Source organism: Stegodyphus dumicola, chromosome 6 (assembly GCF_044657685.1).
Source record: "Stegodyphus dumicola isolate Sdum_Otavi_A_Nest chromosome 6, ASM4465768v1".
In the NCBI taxonomy this organism is placed as follows: Eukaryota; Metazoa; Arthropoda; class Arachnida; order Araneae; family Eresidae; genus Stegodyphus; species Stegodyphus dumicola.
Window position 1 is genome coordinate 33,238,091 of NC_140773.1, and position 21,380 is coordinate 33,259,470.

At 34.8% G+C, this 21,380-nt stretch overlaps 1 protein-coding gene across 1 annotated transcript in view; it reads right to left on the reverse strand.

Moving 5' to 3' along the window:
- LOC118199568 (uncharacterized) overlaps nt 1-21,380 on the reverse strand; it is a 753,888-nt gene that overhangs the window by 542,221 nt on the left and 190,287 nt on the right. Inside the window, exon 2 of the mRNA XM_085818213.1 lies at nt 19,471-19,544. The gene's annotated coding sequence lies outside the window, so the exon portion shown is untranslated. The remainder of the gene's footprint in view (nt 1-19,470; nt 19,545-21,380) is intronic.

The following is a 21,380-nucleotide window of genomic DNA, read 5'->3' on the forward strand; positions in this document are numbered from 1 at the left end:
TGTGCGATGATTTATTTAACATAGTTTGTGAAATGCACTGAAAGTGAAACGACATCTTGTAGAGGGATATATTTTAAATTTGGTTACAGTATAAGGTACTTATCCCGCCTTCCTAGCGTACCTTCGTAGTGTAGTGGTTCTGCACGCTGGGCCGGTATTGCAGAGGTCCGTGGTTCGATTCGTGGTAAAGGCGTTGCTAATTTGTCATCTCTCCTGCTTCCGAAATAAACCTAATACCACTGCAGTGGCACCCGAACTAAAAGGGTGTTGGATGATGATTCTCCTCACACAGGATTTGGCAAATCGATCCCATAAAAACCCCAGTCGCCCTTTAACCCTTTGCGGCACAGTGTGTCCGGTCTGGACACACCTAAAACTTTCCTCCTATACTCACAGAAAAATTGAATGAAAAAGGATTTATAGGTTACTATAGGTTACTCTGAACCTTCTTTATTTACAGTAGATGGCAGCTCAGCACAAACCGGTCCATATATTTTAGCCATGTATAGTTTTTTAAGACCCCCATTTTTTAAGAAATCTTCCAGATATTTTTAGGGTATAAAGGGAATTATTGTAAAGAAATTTATATGTTATTTTTTTCGCTGTATGCTAATCTCCTTATTCTATATTAGTTTTAAATTTTTACCTTAAAATATTGCCTAAAATTAAATGGCGAACCCTAGGTGTGCCCTGACCGGGGTCACCGATAATCTAGTACAAATGAGAGTCTGCATCTCATGGGTCAGTTGATTGACAACAATGCTCGTTCCAGCACTCTTTTCGAAGCTGTATTCAATCAATATGCCAATTTGGCCAGACCCACAGAATTAACTCTTTCGCGTCGAAGTCGCCCCAAACGCCCGAGCATTCAGACATCGGCTGGACGCCCGAAACGCCTGAATAATTTCCTACCCAGTGCTTTCCCCCATCACGTTACTGCATTACTCATTGCTTTCAGGTGTTGTTAAATCACATGTCAATCATTCTTTTGAAGCTACTAAAAGTAGCTTCCTTGTTTCCTTTGTTCCTTCCTTTCCTTTGTTTACTGTCAATGTTTAGCTTTTGATGCCCGAAGTTGCAATCCCGTCCCAAGGGAGAACTTCACACAGTGTCAAAGCGTCGAAGAAAGAAGTTCTCGCTTTACTTAAGTAGGCTATTGTTAGCGCTGTAGTATTTAACTTGTCATGGGGGAAGGAAAAGCATTCCAGGAGAAATTCTTAGATACGGGCGTTTTCGATGTTTGGGGAATTGAGATTTTGCCCTCTCTAGATGCGAAAGAGTTAAAAGGATAAGTGCTATCTTCACAAAATTTTACTTGTGTACTCCTCTAGGCCTAATTAGACTTTTTACTTTTTTTTTTTTTTATCAAAACTCCGACTTTAAAAGGTAGCGTGCCGTAAAGGTTTAAAAGGTGGAATATATAAGGTATTTCTCCCGCTTTCTTAGCGTGCCTTCGTGATGTAGTGGTTCTGCACGCTGGGCCGGTATTCCAGAGGTCCGTGGTTCGATTCCCGGCGAAGGCGTTGCTAATTTTTCATCTCTTCTACTTCTGAAATAAACCTAATGTCTTTAAAGCAGTAAATAACGTTTTCATGCTTACTTGTTATGTTCATTATAGTAGGAAATTCAGGTTTACTTACATACATACAGGATGTCTTAAAAGGATTACACAAGTCCATAGTATTAAGAAAATCCGGCAGGCGGTACGTGATTCGAGTTTAAAGCGCAAATCTGCTAGGTATCAGGACGATTTTTTGTCACGTGACACATTAACTTAAATATTTATACTAAACAGATTTAAACACTATAATAATCAATTTTAAGTTTTTTTTTTTTTTTTTTTTTTTTTTTTTTTTTTTAACATTAGGCTTATTTAATTTAAATAGTGTCTGCTTTTATCTGGGATTCACATCCTACCAGACTTATGTAAATTAAATTATCTGCAAGAGATTTTAAAAGCTAACGAAGATTCCATACAACATATTAAACTTATTAATTCTTATTAAACGCAAACGTTATTAATTCTTATTAAACGCAAACGTTATTAATTCTTATTAAACGCAAAGTTAAGTTTTTAAATGGAGCTGCTAGTGCTGTGTGTATGGAGCCAAAGACTGCATCAATTCTCGTTGCGATTTGGTCTTAGTAATTGCCCCATTCTATTGTGGATTCCTGAAGATAAAACCAAGTGTCTTGTTTAAAAAGATTTAATTTTCATAATCACAAATTCAAGACAAGTCATCTAGTTGCTTGAGGTTATTGTCGATGGATAATCGACTCTTAAGTTTGTCTATTCTCGCGTTAGTTTGAAGAGAAAATCGTATTTATTGAATTTTATTTACGTGCAAGTTGGATAATATTTCGGCGACATTGAAAAAATAACTTTTGGTGAAGTACTATTACGTGAACATATTATTAAGAATACAGTGTCACCGAAGATATGGATGCGGATGTGGTAGTGCGTTCCATCAGTTCCATGCGCAAAATATGCCTCTTTTTCAGTGAAGTGGTGCGAGGAGGCACTCCTGTTAGGCAGACGTTTTACCTCTTGTATCCACTGATTCCATATTCGCATAACGTTTGCTTGAAACATTTTGTAACTGAAAGTATACCTATCTAGATAATATTTAAAGAAACTTAAAATATGTGTTCACCTTTTCCTAACACTATTTATAGCCTGATCTTAAAGTCAGGAAACTCTAACTTAAATTACTTGCGAAAGATGACACCGAATCATGTTTTGTGCGTTAGATAACGCAGATTTAATTGGCCGAAAAACCTTCCATAATGTCATATTTAATAATGGAATATGATCAGATCATTTCAGTGTCTGAAAATCAGCTACCCTTGATAATAGAGTGGGTTTTAATAGGTACCCTGTGGATGTGTAATCCAGATAATTGCACATTTAGATACCGGCATATCGAAATTGTAACTGAGAAAATTCAAAATGTATTGTTGTGATGGTGGACCTCCACCATGTGTTAATTATTGTTTCTTTGCATTTAGGCCCTCGGATGACACTTCCAGCATTGTGATATTGTGAGGTTATCAGAGGACTCTTGGATGAAATATTTGGCATAAATTAGCACCCATTTCTTTTATACCCTCCGGTTACCAACCATTCTTGAATTAGGACAGATTAAAGTTCTGCATAAAAACGGCAGGTGGCCTCAGTCTTATCAATACACATGGTTGCTGGTATCGATATACATGCTCTACGCTTATCTATGTATATGGACATTTATTTAGTATCAACTAAATAAAATAACCACTAGGCAAGAAAACACATTCCAATGATCCACATAATGCGAAAAATATGTTTTTAAATTTAAAGTCTTCTCATTCATACCTTATATGAATAAATGCGCAATTCCCATGATCTGTAAAAAGTAAACTCATTTTTAAAGAAAATTAAATCTACATACTACTGCTATTAGAGAACAAATTATAATGCTTATATGCACGTTACGCATTCGACTGAGATGTACTATTGTGAATGGCTAATTATACTATGAAGAGCTGAAACATCCCTTGTTTCAAATTATTATCTTGCATATTTAATACATTTTCTTTGTCGTAATAGGCATATTTATGCCGAAAGAAATATATATAGCTAAGAATATTTATAAAAGTTGTCTGGTATATGCAAATTTATCAACAACGCATTTATTCATCATGTGCAAGCAAGGGTAACACACGTGAATTGTTGGCAAGCTGCTAATAAATACATACACTAATAAATTCAAATAATAAATTACCATCTTGCGCCTCAGAACCACATATGAAACAAGTCGAGAGATACTGAACTGTATTCCTGGCCAATCATGCATGTTATTAACACTCGCAAATTAAAACAAGCTTTTATCTTTCGCGCAGCACTGTAAATCAGTTTCAATGCATGAAAGGGAATTTTTCGGGTAAGTTAATTTAAATATTACAGTTGCAGATAATTTCACTCAACATTTGGATTTAAATATTAACATCGCAATTCGAAAATAGACTCCGAGCTAATAAAACCATTTGGATAGAATTATCATGTCAAAGACAAATGCATAATTAATTTTACGGATATTGAAGAACATTTCCTGCAAAATTTTGAAGTGTAAAGCGAGTAACTGCTCTGAAATTCAAATTGTATTCCACATTATTGATAATTAAATGTTTGCTTGGGATATTTCTGTTCAAATGTAAAGGGTTTCATTATTTTCCTCCATAAACTTTCTCAGAATTTGAAATGTTATTATATTAAAGATTTGGAAGTAAATTAAATTATCAGTTTATGTGTGTCAGATAAATGAATAAATTGCACACATGTTAATTGCTGCCGCCATTGGTTAAAAAAAAGAAGCTTAGGATAAGACACGAAAATCCCTCTTGCAATTGTTGTTCGTTGACTTCATTTCCATTGAAAATTCATTATTGCATCTTATATTCGTTTGGTTTCATGTGCTTAGTAAGAAGTAAGACAAACCAGCACATTAGCAAGAAGTAAATAAGATAGGGAAAAAATCTGAGGGATTTCAGATTTTATATTATACCCAAAGAAGCGTGTGTTACCGTTATGTTTTAAATATCACGTTCTTCGCATTTAAACCACAAAATTAAATTCATCAAGAACATCAAAAATATTTAAAAAGAGCATATCTTTAGAATGTCCGATACACAGTCTGGCGCGGTGGGATATTTTTTTCCCGTATAGTATTACCATTGCTCGCTCTGAAATCGTTGAGTTTGTTAATTAAAAATTCGTTAAAGTTTTACAAAGCATGAAATAGCTAATAAAACAAATTCCAAGTTCGAGTTTCCAGATTCTTATATTTTAGTGGAGGACAACTTATTGAAAATTTGATGTATCTAGGTCCTGTTGCTTTTTCGCAGTGCGAGAAACATACATACATTCATGTAGATTCTTCATTATCTAATTTAGATATATGGCAGGACTGTACTATTTGGTGGCAACAATTTAAAAATTGAAATAACGTTTTGTAGTGGACGACGAAAAATGCCAAACGAAGGTAATAGCCCTTCTGTCCAAATTGCCCTTTTGGGCTGAAAATCCATTTTCTGACGTTCTGTTTATATACTTACTGACTGATAGGAAGTATAAAAACATTCTGATCGGATATGAGTTACACAAGACATCTACAGTCGCCTTGAGCATGCATTTTCTATATTTACTACATTAACTATGCATTTTAATTTATTCAAGAATGAAGATATCTCATTAGATTAATCTGGGCACTTTCAACTTGTTTGTCTTGGTTTCGTTTGCTTTGATTTGACTGTTCGAATGCAGGAAAACACACGTGGAGGACTTTTAAAAGAATCCTAAAAAGTCATTATCACGTTACAGATGGGGAAAAACACCGAAATCAACCATGTAAGCAGCCCTTTATGCCTGCTTTCGAACTCAGTATAATTTTAGTATTCCATGATATCTATTACATGCATCAGCTGAATTAGTTTTATGGAAAATAGTATTAGATATGTTAAGAAAGTGCTAAAGTTATAATTGATCATTACATGTAATATTCCGCAAATTATTTCAAAATATATAACATAAAGTTCCTATTTTCCGATATATACAGTGTAGCTACAGGGATTTAAGACTAAATTTTAACAGTTCCCAGTAAATCTGTCTAACGATGATTAGCAGCATTTATTGTTTTGACATCTCAACTTGCTTGTCCTGAATGTTCATTATGGCAACAGAAACCGTGTTTGAGAAATTCCGAGTTAAGGTTACGTAGTAGAGCTTTTTTTGTACTTGAAAACATATAGTATGTGTCAGAAATAGTGAACTGTATAACGCATAATTGGTCAGATTTCTAAAGAAAATGTAGCATTTTATGCATGAATAAACGGAATCGAATAAATGTTATCTGTGCAATAATGCGTCATCATATAGTTTTATTCTTGTCAAGCATTTTGTTGCAAAGAAAGTCAACTTCTGTATTCATCAGCTTTGGTACTTGTAGACTACATTCTATTTCAATAAGTCTTTCTTTAACATACTGATGTTCTAATAGAACTGAAAAATCCTAATCAGACACCTTGCAGTATCATAGCAAGCGATACATTCTATGATGGATTTTATTTGTTATATGAACCTGCCAAGCGTTGTATATACTTTCTAGGATTGTATATTGGTAGTTCTAAAGTAATAATCCTTTTCCTACAACTTTTGATTTAACGAACTTAATCTCTATATAAAATGCTTATTGCAAAAACATTAGATGTAACTAAGTAAGTTTTGAAGATAATGAATAAATCTTTAAATTATTAATGCAATTAAAACAAAGAAAAGTTCGCTATTGAATTCGATTCTAAATTTATAATGTAGTTTTTTTTACCATGCAGTATCCTTATATTCAAACAATCCGAAACACTTTACGAGATAATTCAATTAACATTGAAGACATAAAATTTTGAGAGCTCATTTTTTTAAAACTCTTCGTGCGATTTTATAAAACTTGGCATTGCAGCATAATTTTTGTCGTAGGATCGAAGTATGGGAAAAAAATCCGCATATCATCCCAGAAATGTCTAAATGCCTATATTAGATCAATACTATATAAAAATCTAATATATATTCTGTATCTCGCTTCCGAGACATGAAAAACTCAAGTTAAATTTCGCAAATCAGCCCAGTAGAAGTGAAAATATAGAAGTGTCCCATTTTTTGTTTCTTGCACATAGTATACTTAAAGAATGTTTGGTACTTTTCCGTTTTGCCGGCGCAGGCGATAAAGTCGCCAATAATGGTACAACTTTCGCCAAACGGAATATTTTCGCTGGTAACCTTATCAGATTGATTCTTTCTTTCAATAGTGGCATACATTTACATAGAGTATTTACCAGATAGTTCAATTTTATGCCCTAACGCCATTCGCGGTTCCAAATTAAGATTTAACTTGAAATTAATCTAGATAATTACTGAGCGAATTAGATTTTTGTAGCGTAGTTTACGTGAGATAAGATCACTTGGGGTCACGTGATATGAACCGGCGAATCAGGATGTTGAGCCATGAAAGCATAGTAAATTCTTAAATTAATGTCTTTTTACAAATTTATTGTCTTTATTTATTGGCTTTTTACAAAATTCTAAACGATATGAAAATGTTTATGCCTTCCAAAAAAAAATACTTTTGTTGGAACTAACATTTGTTATGTGTATACTGTATGCTGTCGCCAATAAAGTCTGCTTGGCGAGATTTGCGCCGGCGAAACGGAAAAGTACCGAATGTGTTAGTGGAGATAAAACGCTATTACGTTATACGAGTAAACATTCAAAAACGTCCGTACATTTTGGCAATTCAGGTTTCGGGAATACACACAATAAAAGCTTTAGTTGTTTATATTCACATAATCGCTGAAAGAACTTATATCAGCACGTATATCAACTGTTAATAGAAACTGCACGAAAATAAAATGTTAATAAAATTAAAATTAAATATTACAGCTTAACAGCATTTTATAAAGAATATTGTCAAATAAACTTAAAAATACCTTCTTAACTAAGGAATATCTTAAATTTGAAGACAAATCACATTTATCGTAAGAGAAGCAACATATACAAAAAAATTGGAGAGTAAATCAAAGGAAGTTAAAAGAAAACATTTATTTTCATAATTTTAATCTGTGCTTTGTATCTTAAACTCACAACAGCAAATGAACGAAAGAACCACCACATAAGCCTAGTTGGAAAAACATAAATTGGCGATGACTTATAAAAAAGCATGACAAATTTAATTATCTAATTAATAACAAAACATTAATTCTAACGTCATGCAGTTATGTTCAATATCTTATAAAAGCATTATAAATAAGTTAAAGGATTAATATTTCATTCACATACCACAGTACGCGAAAGAATCAAATTAAAAATTTTCTTTCAAACTGCTTCGATAAAAAACTAACGCATTAATTATTAATTCAAAGTATTAATGAGAATCATGCACATAACAAAGAGCATCTTTTTATGAAAAATAAAATGTCCTTAAGCGTGGAAACTCCCCCCTTCCATCTTTATTATCAGCCGATAAATGTAAGGTTGAATAATCCCCTCTAGAGAGTCTCCGTCTGTTTTCCAACACACTTTGTTCCAATCCTTCTGATCAAATGAGGTAAAGAAGAAAGGGATGTGCAAAAAAAAAAAAAAAAAAAAAAATGAGTGGGTGAAATTCTATTAAGTCATTGACTATAATTCTCTGAGAAAGTCATTTGCACCTGACTATTCAATTTATTAATCTCTTTAACTAGAGAAAAAAGCACAGGAAAATTCCTTTTTCATTCATAGAATCTTTCCTTTTCATTGTCGCTCTTATCATTATCAGTCGAAGAAAATGCAGTTACAAGAATCTAGTGAAAGATTAGTTCATATAAGATCCAGTTAATTATCTCTAAAAGAGCATTAAAAAGTTTCAAAAAGAAAAAAGAAAATCTCTCTTCCTCGGAGTTAAATTAAATCTCTTAATGAAAGAGTACAGGAAAGAAAGTTGTTAAGTTAAAAAAAATCCATTATATTTAATTATTTTGAAGTTTTAAAATTTGATTATGCGTCTAATTTCCTGAAAGACTGAATACTTGAAGCTCTTAAACAATTCAACCATTTAATTGGAGCAAATGGGAGAGTCTTAACTTTACCGCAGTTACGTCGGATATCAAAAGATTAACTGCAAAGATTCTTAGGAAAAGAAAGACATTTAAATTAGAATCGCTTTTGAAGGTTTCCGTGAAGTATTGCGTCCATTGAATCATTGAATAACGAGAAATCCATGCTTAGTGTCATATGAGTGTCTCTTGTTTACCATTTGATGGCATGGTTACTTACTGTCCAAAACAAATTCAAGATACTTCCATTTTGATTCATTTCAGTAAAAAGTTTTGTCTTAAACAAGTAACTAAATACAAAATGAGAAACACAATATAAAATTTTTATTGCATAGGCCTCTTTCATTTAGGCAAGAAGTCACTTCAAACCCGCAGTTAACCTACGGCAAAATATCATTTCTTCTCATTGCAAAATAGTAATTATTTTTCATGAGTTCTTTATCAGGGTCAATGTTCCTTCTTACCTTCTTCGGGAACATACAAGGACCTGACTCGGAACAGAGAGCTTACTAAAGCTATGTTCACTAATTGTGGTAAGTAGACAGGATACACACGAAGGGTATACAAAACCCTTTATTTTTCTCTATATACAATAACTTCCGTACTTCGGAATACAAAGACCCACTACTTGGGGTCTAACGTAAAAGTATAAAAATAAAACTAAACTCTAATTTAACTTTAAACTAATAAATGTGGAAGATTGGCCTTATATTAACAGGAAGCATATGCAGTACAGAGAACTGTGAACACTACAATACGTTTTAAAATTTATCAAGAGGATTAAAACCTCTGGCCTGGAAGGCAAACAGCAACTGAGTAACTTCTAAGGTAAGCGGCCTGCTTTGACTCAACTGCTTCCTCTCTCTCGCTTGGCAAAAGGCCACAACTTAAATACTTGGCGTTCGCCAGACAAACTTTGCATAAAAACCTTAACGCTTATAATTCTGGCAGGAAGTATAAAATAAGAAGTGATAGTAAAGATTTAAAATAAAATAAACGTTAGTAAAACTTAAGATCCTTACATACTTCCCGCCAGAGTTAATTAGTTTGAAACTGAGTTCTGAAACGACCTTGTTGAAAACTTTTAGCTCTAGAATCTAACGCGAGGCCAATCTTTTACAAACATACTTCGCTAGAAACTAGAAATTTAAAAGAAAGAAATTTGTTTTTTTTTTTTACAATAGCAGCTCCCAGGATATACAACAATTTTTTTTCATCTGTACTGCATCTAAACAGGAGCTTTTATTCAATTCTGGTTCCTTCCAGAGATCTGGAAGGAAACCTAGTTTAATGAAATGTTACACAATGAAATGGCAAGTAACATATACAATTATACTTCTCTTAACATTCTTATTTCATTCATGACTATTTTAATTATCTCTCCCCGTGCTCTCTGACATGTGTTGTAAAAGAGCACCAAACACGAACGTGTTTCTGTCTACGTGTTCCACACTTCCTCCTACAATCAAAACACTAACGTGTTAAAATTCAACATAACAAGACCTCTTAACACACCCTAATTTCAACTCTAAACCCTGAGGTACTATTCTGAAAGTGTCTAACTCTAAAGTGTAGCGTCAGAGAGCCTAACTACATCATTCAACCTTTAACACATATTCGCCATGCTTTAGTCTTTTTACAGTCACACGAATAAAAAAATTTTAACATTCACTTTTACCATATCACGGTATATCTTAACATTTAAAATAACAGTTCACATTGTATATAAGAACATATCAACGTGCCGTTAATTTCACACATTTGAAAACATACATTAGTAGTACATTGTTAACTTCTATTCTTTTCAAAGCAAGTGCCAATTCTTTCTACATTGAAATACTACATTTCAAAAAGTCTTTCAGACTAAACTTCTTTCTTGCTAGAATGTTTTAAATAAAATTTATACAATAACTTTTTTCAATATTTAAGTCTTTACACAACGCTATTATACATCAACTTTAGTTTTACGCGCGAGTAATTTAAAAACATAATACGAAAATCGGTAACAACTCATTTCTCGCCCTTTTGGCGATAAAGGTAGACCTCGCATGAGGTAAAACTTCTTGAAATCTGCCACTTGCAGTAAGAATGAAAGATTAACTTAAGTTTGCAAAGTAACATAAAATTTTACTTATCTTTGTGATATTCGGACATCCTTTTCTGGGCCCAGTCTTTAAAGGTATTGCAGATAGTAGTTTGAATTATCCTCCTTCTTGTACGGGCTCGCCCTTCAGTGCCTTCCTCTGGAAGCTTCCTTTTTTCACCAGTTCGGCCACCCTTGAATACCTTCTTTTTCTCCTCTGCTTGTGGTCTTGGCCGTTTGATGGCAGCTGGTCTTGGCGGAACCGGGAAACTTCTTTCGTGTTCTTGCTTGGACCTCGTTGCTGGCCGTTCAAATTTTCCTTGTACTTTTTCCTCCGCCGCTGATGGCCCTTCCGCAGTTCGGCTACATTTACTGCGGAGAGTCCTGTCGGATGAGTAGATCTTCCGTTTTAGAGCCGGGTTATAGTTGCCGTCATTTCTGCTGGTTCTCTTCACATACGTCGTCCTTCTCCCTTCTTCATTCTGGGGGTGTTCGTGAACTCTCTTTTCTGGACGGTGGAACGGCTTCTTTTTCTTGCTACCTTCAATTTTTCCGCGGGGCAATTTTCTTTTCACTTGCTCCTGCCTCTTATTGGCTTGCTCTTGTACTTGTCGTTTTTCCACCTCTAGAGCTTGTGCCTGCGGTGTCTGCCGTGCCGGATCCTGCAAAAGATCTGAAAATATTTGCATTTTATTACGATCGAAGTAGGGCTTGATTTGATCAATGTTTGCGGAACAGGTTTCACCATTTCTGGCTTTTAACACTACTACAGCGTGAGTTATTTTTTCTATAACATATGGTCCTTCAAATCGTGGAAAAAATTTGGCAGTTTTATCTTCTGGTGCTGAAGAAAGTGAATGCTTAATTTTTAAAACTTCATCCCCTACTTTATAAGTTACTCCCCGTCGTTTCAAATCATAATAGAGCTTCTGTTTTCTTTGTGCTACTTCCGTATTCTTCTTTGCTTCCTTAATTAGTTTTTCTATATCACCCATTTTAAATTCTGGGGCTCTTTGTTGCTCATAAAATAATTTATCTAACGGTGTTATAATCTTTCTGCCTAGAAATAACTCAGCAGGAGTTTTGCCCGTTGTATCATGTTTTGCTGTCCTAAGGGCGAAAGCAAATTCATTGACATAGTTATCCCAGCTTTTATGAAACTTTTTAACATAACTACGGATAATTTTCACTATATTTCTATTGACCCGTTCCGCTATATTTGATTGCGGCCGATACGGGACCATTTTTAAATGACGTATGCCCAGTTTTTGGCACATGTCTTCAAATATATTACTTACAAATTGAGGACCATTATCCGATATAACTTTTAGGGGCGCCCCGTATTTTAAAATATATTTATTTAAAATAGAATCAGTAACTAATTTCGCGGAGGCTCGTTTTAAGGGAACAATTTCGGTCCATTTACTAAAATGATCAACCATAACAAGGAGATAGCGACTTTTATTTAACTGACTTTTTGGGAAAGGGCCCAATAAATCGATGCCAATTATTTCATTTGGAAATTCGGATTTAATACTATTTAGAAACCCGGCCGGGCGGATATTAATATAATTAACTGCTTGACATGTTGGGCAGGACTGGACATACGCCCTTGTTAACTTTTGCAGTTCAGGAAAGTAGACTGCCTCGCGTACGCGTTGGATAGTTTTTCGAATACCAGCATGAGAAGCTAAAGGGCTGTCATGGAGCTCCTGCAGGATATTTAATCTAAGACTAGCTGGGATAACATGTCGAAATTCGTTGTTGGAATTCGTAGTTTTTGTATAAAATAATAGACCATCTATTAGTTCCTAATGGGCCGCCCTATTTCTTATCGCCACAATATCTTGGTGGCTAAAATTTTCAGGATCCTTCAAATACTCATAAATGCTTCCAAACTCAGGATCCTTACCCAGTTCGGTTATTACAGTTTCTCGGGAATTTATTGTACATGCTGTGAGCATTGCGACCTTTACGGTATTCCCTTGTTCATCTATTTTAATTCTTGATAGGGCATCTGCTACGATATTTTCCTTTCCGGGGGTATGCTTGATTACCAGATTATATTCTTGCAGCTTGAGTGCCCATCTTATTAACCTTGGGGATAAATTTTTTCCTGAGTACAATCTAGTTACCACCGCATGATCATTGTACACTGTTATCGGCGCCTTTCCAAAATAGACTCGGAACTTTTGCACTGCTAACAGAACTGCAAGTGACTTTCTTTCGGTCGCGGAATAATTTCTTTGTGTTTGATTTAAAGTTCGGCTAAAAAAGCCACGGGCTGCTGATTTTGCGAAAGTACCGCTCCTACCGCATAATCCGAAGCATCCGCTGAAATTTCTAAATTCTCATCCTTTTCAGGAAATTTCAACACAGGGGCTTGCGTTAATGCTTGTTTTAATTTTTCGAAAGCACTATTGGCTTCGGCCGTCCACGAGAATCTTGCCTTTTTCCTTTTAATTTTAACAATGGCTCAGCGATAGCTGCAAAATCTTTTATAAAGGACCTATAATATGAACAAAGTCCTAGAAAAGAAGAGAGCTTCTTTGCCGTGTTTGGAGTCGGATACTTTTGTACAGCGATTATTTTTTATTCGTCTGTTTCTATTCCTTTCTGAGATATCTTGTAACCTAAATATTTTAATTCAGGGGCTGCAAATTTGCACTTTTCGACATTAACTTTTAGACCGGCCTCATTTAATAAAGAAAACACTCTTAAATCCTGTACATGTTGGTCGAGATTATCACTAGTAATAATGATATCGTCTAAATAGATAAATGTGGACTTTCCAAGAACAGGTCTTAACACAATGTCCATGCATCGCTGAAATGTTGCCGGGGCCCCTGAAAGGCCAAACGGCCTACGCAAAAATGCATAAGTGCCAGACTTGGTTATAAAAGCAGTCTTAGGCACGTCCTCAGGCCTGACCCCTATTTGAAAATAACCAGTCGTTAAGTCTAAAGTCGTCATAAATTTGGTTGATTTTATGTTCCTTAGAATTTCTTCTATAATCGGTAACGGATATACCGGATATTTAGTTATGGAGTTTAATTTACGGTAATCAATAGCGAATCTCCATCTTTTTGGATGCGTCAAAGGATAGTCATTATTTTTCTTACATAAAACCACCGGGCTAGCATAACTACTTGAGATGGGCGTTATGATCTTTTTACGTAGCATATCGGTAATATGCCATTCTATAATTTTTTCCTTATTCTTATCATACCGGTATGGTTTTTTGACGAACTGGCATTGCATCTCCGGTGTCAATACTATGGTTAGTAACCCGAGTGAATCCTGGAATATCACTAAATAACGAAGCAAATTCACTTACCACTTGTTGGATTCTTCCTTGCTCGTCATTAGAGAGGTGGTCAAGTTTTAACATCGGCGGTTCAGCGTTTTCTGAACGAACTGGTTTCATTGTCAGCTTAAGGGACGCTTCATTAAAATCCAGCGTATCTTGTGCTTCTGAAAGAAAATCTATTCCTAAAATTATATGTGCTTGCAGATTCTTTACTATAAAAAACATCACCTTTACTTGTTCGTCCTTGATACGGATATACAACGGTACTTTACCTACGCACTTACATTTTTCTCCTTGCGCCGCTAACACTGTCGTATTATCCGAATTATATATGCGGTATTTGCGAAAATACTTCCTAAAAAATCTTCTGCCACACAGGAACACTGCGCGCCTGTATCCAGGAGTGCGGTGGCTGGGATATTATTCACCAAGACTTCAATCTTCGGAAGAGTCAGATTTTTCACCATTACTGTATTTAACTTGTAGGAAGAGGGGTTTTCTTGGCATTCGGATTTCCGCACCCTCCCGTCAGCAGAAATCCGTTTTAGTTTAAATTATTTTTCATTTCCGTGCTTTCCTTCTTTTTCCCCTGGCCTTGAGACTTTTTTCCTGGATTGCTATTCAACTGTCGACGTTCGCCGGCTGTTTTTGAATGCTCGGGTTTCCTTGCCCACTGATTCGCTTTGGCTCCGTAGCCGTGTGCTTGAGTTTGCTGTAGTCTTGGCGTACCAAATTGGTTTCGCTGTTGATATTGGCGTCTTCTTTCGACGTCCGCCGTTCTTCTACTTTCAAACTGGATTGCTAGCTCAAATAACTTTTCCAGTGTAGTCGGATTTCTTAATTCAATAAAGTCTTGCACTTGGGGCAGTAACCTCGGCAAAATCACTTGAATTATTTCAGGATCCGGACGGTTTCCATACAAGAGTTTGAAAACGTGAATTTTTCTTAAAATAAAGCTCGAGAGGTTTTCGATTCTTTGTTGATATATACTGAAAAGTTCCGTTTCTAATTTCGCACGATCCCTTACAACAGGGAAGGCTCTTAGTATTGCAGTCTTGAAATTTTCGTAAGTATAGGTGGGACTTCCTGCTTGACCCAAGAGACTTCTGCCTATACATTTGAACCAGTTAAGCGCTTGGCCCCTCAAAGCGCTGGTAGCTAAGGTAACTTTTTGAAACTCGTGCACGGGATAGAGCATGAAGTGGTCATCAAATTTTTCCAAAAAACTGGTTACCGGTGAGTTTCCAATAAATGTTGCTTCTGGTTTCATCGAAGCGCGCATGGTCTGGACGATGTAACCAAATCCTTCCAGGGCGGCAGCTGGCATTTCTGGATTCTGAGCCGTTTCTGCAGGCAGCACAGGTTCTTCTTGAAACTCGGCCATGGTTATTCTTCTTCGTTGGGCGCCACTATCAGGGTCAATGTTCCTTCTTACCTTCTTCGGGAACATACAAGTACCTGACTCGGAACAGAGAGCTTACTAAAGCTATGTTCACTAATTGTGGTAAGTAGACAGGATACACACGAAGGGTATACAAAACCCTTTATTTTTCTCTATATACAATAACTTCCGTACTTCGGAATACACTGACCCGCTACTTGGGGGCTAACGTAAAAGTATAAAAATAAAACTAAACTCTAATTTAACTTTAAACTAATAAACGTGGAAGATTGGCCTTATATTAAAAGGAAGCGTATGTAGTACAGAAAACTGTGAACACTACAATACGTTTTAAAATTTATCAAGAGGATTAAAACCTCTGGCCTGGAAGGCAAACAGCAACTGCGTAACGTCTAAGGTAAGCGGCCTGCTTTGACTCAACTGCTTCCTCTCTCTCGCTTGGCAAAAGGCCACAACTTAAATACTTGGCGTTCGCCAGACAAACTTTGCATAAAAACCTTAACTTTATAATTCTGGCCGGAAGTAGAAAATAAGAAGTGATAGTAAAGATTTAAAATAAAATAAACGTTAGTAAAATTTAAGATCCTTACATCTTGTCTTCAAGAAGCTGTTTGGTAAGCAGAATCTATTCACATATCAGCTATTTCTTGAATTATACGTAGTTTCAATCGAAAAGTAGTCTTCGTTACATGAATTTTGCTGCCTAGAATGATTCTTGTGGTGAACACAACGAAAAGCACGAAATTTCAAAGTTGCTGTTTTTGAAATACTGTTATTAAATGTGGAAAAAGTTATACTCTTTAAGAAAACTGTGTTAGACTTATAAGTAATATTTCTTTTTGTGGATCTTACCTTAATTTTTATGTGGTTTCAGTCATAGGGATAAATATCATAATAAAGCATAAAACCACGTTTCAGCGGAAGCAGGTATAAAACGTTTAGCTTCGTAATTTTCATATGCAGTCGACGATATGAAATCCGACTTAGGTTCCCGAATCGAAGCCATTTTTAATCGAATGTTTTTTACAATTTACACTTTAATCAAATTTTTTAAGATTTACAAGCACAGAACTAGAAGTTTTAAACTATTTTAACACGTATACGTTTTTGAACTAAGTGGCCCAAACTTCTTTTATGTAATTTGAATTTTCAGTGAACAGTAAAAATTGTAGCTATTAAAATGCGTCATGTTTTGTGCAAGCGTTTTTTACTCCAGTTATTCAATTTCATAATCATGTAAAGTATTTAACAATGCTATTACACATCTTGTCTATCACGAATATAAACGCAAAGCAGGAAAATTAATTAAAAACATCTCTTTGTGCGTTTGGAAATCACAGTTAATCATATATTAAAATATATCTTATGGTGACATCGAGATCGGGATTTTCTTTTCTAGGTTTCTAAGAAATGTATGTGGAAAAAAAAAGATGGAAGAATTGCAAAAAAAAAAAAAAATCCTTTGGTAATTTAAGATAATTAAACATTACAAAGATCCTTTGGTTATTTAAGATAATTAAAAAATCCTTTGGCTATTTTAGGGTAATTAAACATTACAAAGATTCATTATGATGTTAATTGATATATACAATCTTTGAAATATTTTAATATAAGTTTCATTCATATTAAAAAGTGGTTGCTAACCTTGTTACGTTTCGCTTAAATATTTAACAAGTAGATCACATGTTTATGGTGAAAAGAAGCCAATATTAATAATCTTTGCGTCATCAGTTTTTACGCATTTTGTTTAATCCGACATAATTAAAGACCGGATATTATGTAGTTTAGATTTGAAGACTGATACATTGGCTTATGTTCTGTAAATATGATGCCTTGTATGCCGCAAGCAGAATCGCATTCCTCTAAACGTTTCCCACGAAAGTATTTCGCTAAAAAGGAAATAATATTGCTTTGTTTTGTTGCAATAATTCTTGGTGTATTCAAAATCAAATTTGACACTATAACATAGTAGTAACCGTTTTTAACATTACAGTAACCATTTGAACTCAAGATAGATTGCAATATCATTTTACTGTCCCTAAAAACCAAGAACTAACTTGTTGATGCTGGAAACTACAAATATGCTAATCATTTAATCATTTCAGTACTGAGAGCATAGAACAGTGTGAAGCACACGAGTGACCGATATTGCACCCGCAGAGTAACGATACCACTCAAGACACAGAATCTTGTGCAGGTTTCGAGCATCATCATATCGTTTGGAGAAATTGCTAATGCAACATTTGACAGACGGATTTAATAGTCGATAACGCATTTTCATACATATAGAAAATATTGTTGATAAAGAATAAAACATCTCTGGAAGTAACTTGTAGGCTCTGCATTTATTAAACGTATCTTAGATATTACCAGCTAAATATTTTCTTGATATATTCCATATTAAGCAGGGACACAATTTTCATTCTATTGAATATATCTCATTTTTGAAAATCTTTTCTCCCATAAGAATATTTTGAAAAACCTGCCTAAATATGATTGATATGCTCATGCTATATTTCAGTGTGATGTTTTCGAAAACCTAATGGGAAAAATAGATTTTTACTATGAAATATGGTTCCACAGAGATTATGTTTTGAAATAGATTTACATTCGCTATGCGAAGAAAATATTCTCGATAAAATGCTACGTTTACCAGTGATGAGAACGCAAAATTTTAAATAAAAGTAAAGTTTAACATTTTCTGAAAGTATACTTGCGAAGGCATATTTTGTTAGCTTCTTTTTAAACTTATTTTTAAAAGCTTGAATAAAATATAACAATTCCGTACTTGAATATAAACTGCCATGTATTTTCTTCATGGAAGCAGACTGAAAACTATGAGGAAGTTTTTCAAGTAAACGCAAAATTTAATAAAAATGCAAATAGAATACGTACTTAATTACTGAAAAATATTCAGCAAATAGCGAAAAGATAGGTATGTTTGCCGAGTTTATGACTTAAAGGCCTTGTTTTTAGCTTTAACATTAGCCTTCTGTCGCAAGTTAGGTTACATATTCCAAGGAAAGCAGATTTCTCTCAAATAGTAATATAGAGAAATGTGGCTGCAAAGAGCCACAAACTATACACAGGTGATAAACAGGAAAAAAAAAAAATCTGAACTGTTTCAGATTTTAAATTACGTCCAAAGGGGCGTTTTTTTAACGTTTTAAGTGTGACCTTTATTTATTAAATATCATGTTCTTTGCAATTAAACCATAAAATTCAGTTCAAGAGCAATATCGCAAAATAATGTTAAATTAAGCATATCTTTAAAATTTCCGATATACACAGTCTCGCGAGCTGGAGATAAAAGTATTTTTTTTCTATATAACTTTGCCATTTCTCGCTTTTAAAGCATTGAGTTTGTAAATCAAAAATTCGTTAAAGTTTTACAAAATATAAAATCTATAATAAAACAAATTCCAAATTTGGGATTTGAGACGCCCATATTCGCAGTAGGATTTCGTCATTCAAAATTCGATGGCTCTATGTACCATTGTTTTATCACAATGCGAGAAATAGACAATCATTTATGCAGATTTTTCATTATTTAATTTCTTCAAATATAATGCAGGACTCTAACATTTTGTGGCAACAGTTTGAAAAGTGAACCGACGTTTATGAGTCAACGCAAAATGCCAAAACGAAAGCAATAGTCCTTCGGGACTGAAATCCCTTTGGACTAATAATGACTCAGTCAAAATTTTAATGCACTTCCTTTTTATTAGTAAATGCAGGCATTATTTTAGTAAAGTAATGAAAGAACCGTAACTAATTAATATAAATTAAATTAATCAAAATCTTTCATAAGTATGTTTACAGGAAACAAAATTTGAAAGGCACCTGAGAAAGAACTGCAAAAGTACCTATAATAACCTAATGAAACAGAATTGCATCTATAATACTCTAGGAGATTAAAAGTCATTAAATTTTTCACGCAGTTATTACTAGACATTTAAAACAAAAATATACCTTCTTACCAAGTTTGTAAGAACGTTTTAAAATAATGAGCATTATGCTATAATCAAAATGACAAAAAGTCAAAGGAATTTTACTTACCTTTCAAATGCTGTGAGAAAATAAAGCTATATCTGCCGTATTTACTGTAAGTTTACATATCTTCTTGAATCCATCTAGAACAAAAGAAAAAAAAATCTCGATTATTTCAAAACATTAATATTTTGAAGTCTCAAAATATATTATATAAGTATGTGAAAATTTTCGAAAACAATCTTTTGAGAATTATTTAAGATATCATTGATTACTACTGCATCTTACAAAAGTGACAATACTCGATTAATTTGATTTTTGTCCAAATGATTTTTTTATTAAGTTTCCTCTGTTAAATTAATAATCGGAAAAAGTTAATGATATACAAAGACAGATATCAACAGGAGAAAATTTTGGTGTGTTTCAGAAGAAGAAGTAATTGAATTTCATTCAGAAAGATGCATTTACCTGGAAACACACTGATGGATTTGAATTTAAGAAATATTTTCGTTATTAGTAATTATTAATTAATTAAATTCATTAGCGGTGCTTGACGCGTTATATATATTTTTAGAAATAACTGTGCAAAGTTATCAGTCTAAAGATTTTCTTATTTTTGGAAGGGTCCACGGTCCAACTTTGTGTCTTGTGTTTCTTAGTATTGTAACGAAATGTACAGGCGGTAAGATGGCTTCCCCGCATAACTGTTTTAGGTTTGCCATAAAATGCCAAGGGAAGGCAGGGTTGCCACAGTTGGCGAGAAATCGCCCATTTGGCGACAAATGTGGCGATATGCTATGGACGGATGGAGAACCTTCTGGAACGAATTCTTACCGGTTTAGCCGAGGAAGTTCTCGAACACAAACCGAAAACTATATAAACTCTGCTGGTCCGCAGTCAGTTAGTGTGTGTGCCTCGTCTAGAGTGCGAGTTAGTTAGTATCGAGTTTGTGTCTCGTCTAGCAAGTCAATCCCTGAGGAGTCGATCGAGTTGACAGCCGGCCTGCGAGTGCCGAGTGGGTCGTCGAGGGCACCGAAAGAGTCTCGTAGTGTATCGCGGTTAGCGTGTTGAGCTCCGGGAACGACTGAACTGAAGAGTCGGGAGCTGTGCTCGTGTGTCGTCGAGTGCATCACGAGTTGTAGCGTGGAGAGTCTCGAGGGTACGTGGAGTTCCGAGAACGACCAAACAGAGTCGGGAGCTGTACTCCGGAAAGCAGAGTCGGGTGCTTTGCAGGAAGCTGTCTCCACGGTTATTGCCTGACAGTGTGAAAGCTGTGTCGCTGATTGTTCCAGCGTGTTTATAGTAGTTCTTCGACGACTGTAAAACGTGTTTTGGAGCTATCCTGACAATACTGGTGAATAAAGGTGTTTCGATACTTCATCAAGCGTCGTCGTTATGCACTCCAAATCTACAAACCCCGTACGAACGTGAAGGAAGAAAATAACGTAACAACTGTTGTGAGGAGGAGAAAGACGCAACAGTATATTTATTCTAACATTCAGTCTTTCCAGGATACGAAAGCGATGAGAAATTTATAAGAGCTTCTTCTATCCTAAAAGATAAAATAAAGAAGACAAATGGAAAAACCCTGTTTTGCATCCCGGCGAGGGTAGAATTGGATATACAAGTTTCCTTCCCTCGAAAATCCAAATGATATCTGCTCTAAAATATAGTGGATAATAATTCGTCACTATCTGAATTTGATCGATTGTCTCTCCTGCCAGTTCATGTCATCACTTAAAGGACGCAAAATAAAAGAAGTTGTATAGGATATATGTATATGGTTTTGTACATAGAAAGATGATTTTAGTGCAATTATATGTAAAATTATTCGTATGTTTCTGTATAATATAACATGAGAATCTAGAGAAACGATGCTCTACTGCAAAAATAAGGATACAAGAGAAAATCTATTAACATTATGTAAATGGCTATCTCACTAATTTGGCGAGATAGAGCCATGCTGCAACGTATGTCGC